At 43.0% G+C, this 4977-nt stretch overlaps 1 long non-coding RNA gene across 1 annotated transcript; it reads right to left on the reverse strand.

Moving 5' to 3' along the window:
• Window positions 1-1524: 1524 nt before the first annotated feature.
• On the reverse strand, window positions 1525-3094 carry LOC138242380 (uncharacterized). Its single transcript, XR_011191534.1, has 4 exons — window positions 2817-3094; window positions 2269-2301; window positions 2101-2139; window positions 1525-1606 (listed from the first exon to the last, which is right to left on the reverse strand). It is a non-coding gene; the product is annotated as an uncharacterized lncRNA (long non-coding RNA).
• Between the last annotated feature and the right edge of the window lie 1883 nt (window positions 3095-4977).

Below are 4977 nucleotides of genomic sequence, written 5' to 3' on the forward strand. Positions count from 1 at the left end.
GAGGTTAGTGAGGTATTGAGTGGCTCTAGAAGAGAGCTGTATGGTTACTGTTCCTCAGCTCAGGGCTGCAGTGTCTCTGACTGTTTTACACACTGAACTCACCTGGGCAGTGCTGCTGAGGCTGCTCTTCCTGAGGGGCTGGAGTGCTTCTGTCAGCTTCTTTTCTAGGACCTTCAAAGATTAATAATAATTATTTAATTTTATACATGTTTGGATATAAATTACTAAGAATTCAGTTTAAAGCTTTTGTCTGTTCTAAATATGGCAAAACACTAATTTACAGAGCATTACTCTTCCCTCTGTACCTGAGCAGGTGATGTTAGCCACTTCTCGGTCTGTGCAGTCATTCTGACCCCAGGGGAAGGAGGGACACTGCCACAGGGTGGAGTCGTGTTTGCGACAGGAGACAAAGTCCAGCCATCTGGGATCAGGGCTCAGCCTGGAGTTTATCTCACTGATGGTGCCCTTGTCTCCACAGCCCAGCTGTTTACAGATCACTGCGGCTGTGGAGTCAGTCATGCCGTTCTGACACACACTGCCCCAGGTGCCATTGTAGTAAACCTCTGCCTGTCCTGAACAGCCTGCAGACAGTCTCAGGAAAGTGTGATCTGTCAAGACAGCAGGGAAAGTCAAAGGAAACAAACCCTGACAAGACAGCCCAACGTTTCAATCTGAACTGGTAAGAAACAACCAGCAAACAATGTGAACAGCAACCAGTCTCATTTCCCGTACTAATCCAGTTATAACTGACTCACGTAATGAAACAAGGACAGCTGTACAATAACACAGTTGACATGAATGTGACTGTGTGGTTCTGTTCATTCAGAACCTGGACAGTGCATCACACAGAGCTTTAAAATCCCATTACATGAGCAGGTTCTGACCCAAAATGTAATGCTGATCAGCTTGGCTATTCAGCAGCAGCACAACTAAGAGACTGAGGCATGAAAGTAGAATTTATCTTGAGTTTCTTTCTCTCTTTATTTATTTTTGCTGGGATGTGAATATGTGCATTCACAACTGTATCATAAATATAAATATTTATTTTAAAATTAATTCTGCATCCAGCTCAGTCTTTTCCTCAATAAGATGTATTTAAGCACTCCAGATGCAAACCATATCCACAACGTGGAATTTAAGAATATGGATTATTTTACTTAACTAACTTACTGAACACAAGATTCTCACATCCTCACAAGTCAAACATATCTAGGCACTCTAGATGCAAGCCATATCCACAATGTGGGATTAAATTATCTGAATCATTGTAATTTTAATTATCTCCCCTTACCTGAACACAGGATTCTCACATCCTCCTTGTGTCCACAGTCGTGCTGTCCCCACCATGCTGAGGGACACTCCCCCAGGGACGACTCATTCCCCAGACAGCCCACCTCGTCCAGCCAGATGGGTCCAGTTCCCTGGCTGAAGGAGGCTGGCACTGGGGCACTGAGGGCCGTCCCACACTGGAGCTGCCTGCACACCACCTGAGAGTCTGCCAGTTCCCAGGAGTCATCGCAGACTGTCCCCCAGGAGCCATTGTGATAAACCTCCAGCCTCCCAGCACAATCATCTCCTCTCCCAACCAGCCTAAGGGATAGCTGATCTAGGACCAGAAAATTAGAGGTCAGGGGTCAGAGATCAGGAGTTCTAAGAGATCACCATGACCTCCTGTTACAAGTTGGCCCACTAGGCACAGCAGATACAGTTCAAGTACAGTGTTTCTTGACTTTTGATTAATTTAATATATACACTTACTGTAACAAATTGTTCATAAGCAGTATATATATATAATATTATATATAATATATACAGTAAGTTTAACATATTCCACATTGTTCATAAACAGTATACCAGATAAGTTATTTTTTCTGACCCACTGTTGGGCATAGAGACAATAGCTCCACCAGTGTCAAATTGCAGTATTCAGATAGATGTGTTTCCTGTAGATCCCAAAGACCCGAGTGTGTTTGTGACACACAGAAAAAACTGCACACACACAGCTGTTGCCTCACTGACTGATCTGGGATTCCACTGAGCAACAGAGACATCAGCACACACTGAGAGCCCTGGAGATACAGAACAGGGGCTTATTCATACCTGGTGTTTTGGAAGAGGGAAGAGCTGAAGAAAGGAAGTCTGTGAAACAAACAGAGAGAGAGAAATCAGACTGTTAACCTTGTGTGAGAGGAGCAATTTAACACCAGAAATGAAACTACAAATAAAACAGCACTGATGTGATTAAGACAGTCCTCATTCTCTCTTTACCTGCTCCAGGTGAATCTCTGGTCATATTTGAGTCTGTAAAAGAGAAGAAAGGAGCTCATTTCTGTCCACAGGAGTGATGTTTCACCAGTGGAATGTCAGCTGTGTGTGGGGCTCAACTGCACATAACATCTGTAAACTTTGACTTTCTGAGACTCACTTTCTTTTCAGGCTCCTGTTTAATTGGGCTCTATTAATTAAACTAATTAAGCAGGTCAGATGTTAATTACAGGATACTGAGGTACAGAACTTTCTTTAATCTTTTAGAGCATTGATATCAACATAAATATAAAACTGAGCTTTAGTCCTCAGTGTATTTGTGCATCTATCCATCAGAAAATAAATAACAACCTAATAACACCTTAGGGAATATTTGAGATAGATATGACATGTTTAAAACACACTCACATTTTAAGGAATATATGTTTTCATCTTTGCATCTCTTACATAACTGGGAGTGTGTAACAGAGCAGATATTCAATAATGAAAACAGTGTGCTTCTGTGTGTAAGCAGAGGGAGTGTCACTGTGTTTTAAATACACGATTCTCACCAGAGCAGATGACTCCTGCGTCCTGTCCATGAGAGCACCCTGCTCTCCCCCATGTAGAGACAGCGCAGTGTGAGAGACGGCTCTCATTGCCCTTGCACTCAAACACATCAGCCCTTACTGGTCCACTGCCCTGTCCAAACCAGGCCTGTCCTAGTGCTGCTACAGCCTCTCCACAGCCCAGCTGCTGGCAGAGAGCCCTGGCATCTCTCAGATCCCAGTACAGGTCACACACTGTCCCCCAGTCCCTGAAGAGCCACTGTAACTCCACTCGGCCAGAGCAGGAGTCAGAGCCGTTCGCCAGCCTGAACCCTGTGTATCCTGCAGATAGGAGAGAACTTCACCAGCATGACACCACAGCAGGCCACAAGAAATACAACAAATTAAAGTACCAATACAGTGAAAAAAACTATAAGATCCAGCACATAGTGAGTGAGAAACCAATAGCAGGCATAGAATAAGGACAGATATTGTGATGCCATAAGGGATTGTTTCCTCAAAGGGTGCTACTTTCCCTGGGGACTCATTTTTCCAAGTTTTCCCCATACGTAAGATAACGATGTGCAGCTCATAGGAGACAATTAGCACCCTGCTCTAGGCCACATAAAACCAGGATGGACTTGGAGAAGACAGAAAAATTCCCCAATAATTGCCTCAGCCTGGCACATATTGAAATAAAGTATTAATAAACCGTCCCCAAGATGAAGGTTTTCACTTATATTTTTATCTCTACAATTCCAGTCTTAGGCCTGAAGAATAGCGTTGATATTTCTGTAACAGTCCTTGCCATCACACTGGCTGTTTACCTTACTTTTCCTAGCTTCATTGGTGAGGAGCTTTGTTCCAATTGAAAAATCTACCTCCTACCTGCTAACTGTACTTTTTTCCCCACACAGAGCTGAAGGATAGGTTGCTGATATTAAAACAGGCTTTGACACAGCATAGGCTGATAAGTTTTCCCAGCCTCAAGGCTGAAGGATAGTTTTGGCAATTGGACAGGCTGTAGATATACGTTTCACAAAACAGCCCAGGCAGCTATGTCTAGTGTGCCCGGTCCAGGTCATATACTGTAAGTTCCAGCTAATAAATCACTGTTTTAAATTAAGTCTGGTGTGTGGGGTGTGTGCTTGGGACCCTGCCTAGAACCTGCCGATTGCATGCTGCCCCACTCGACACTCCTCAGGAGATCACCCACTCTCCTCAGGAGATCACTCAGTCTATAACAGAGATCACCCAATCACAATATGTATAATTTACGACTCTATAACGATTGTTTCCATGAGTGAAAACAGTGTGACAATCTTACCTGTACAAGTCAGACCCACAGCTCTGTTCTGGGAGCAACTCTGCTCTGGCCTGGCTGCAGTGGGGCAGTGCTGTAGCTTGGACTCTTGTCCTCTACACTGGAACTGCTCTGACCCAACTGGACCCTGGCCCTGTCCGAAATGAGCCCCTCTGTGTATCACTGAAGGAGCCCCACAGTCCAGGTCCCGACAGACAACCTCTGCATCCTGCCAGTCAAAGTCAAAGTCGCACACTGAGGTCCAGGTGTTCTTGAGATTCACCTCCACTCTCCCGGAGCAAAGACTGTGTGCATTCACCAGCCTCACAAAACCTGCAATAGAGAACTACAGGCTGTCAGTCTGAGCAGGTAATCTCTCATAGTGCAGCTCATTGCTCACTGTCGCTGAACCTGGTGTCTGTGAAAATTAAACTTACTACCCTATGAAAATAGATTAACTTCATGTGAAAAACAGATATCATAGATTCTCAATTTAAATCTTGACTTCTTATTGTTCCATTCATAAATATATTTACACCTATAATTAGGCGTAGAAAATTACATTTTAGAAATACATACACTATTACAATCAATTGGACAATAATGCAGAGTGCTTTCAATAAGAATATAGATAATTGGATAGATATAGATAAGAAAGTAGAAAATAGGACATAAATAAAAATTAAATGAAAGAGAGGAGAGTTGGAAGAAAATCTGAAAGGTCAACGTCAAAAAGCTTAACCATAAAATATTTTGGGGCTGAACTTTTTTACAGATTGTAAAATTGATTACTTTCCTCTGGAAATAATGTAGATACATGTAGATCTAATAATTGTAGATGAATGTTAAGACTCTAAATCATCAATTTCCACCTCTGTGCTC

Source organism: Lepisosteus oculatus, chromosome 14 (genome assembly GCF_040954835.1).
Source record: "Lepisosteus oculatus isolate fLepOcu1 chromosome 14, fLepOcu1.hap2, whole genome shotgun sequence".
NCBI lineage: Eukaryota > Metazoa > Chordata > Actinopteri > Semionotiformes > Lepisosteidae > Lepisosteus > Lepisosteus oculatus.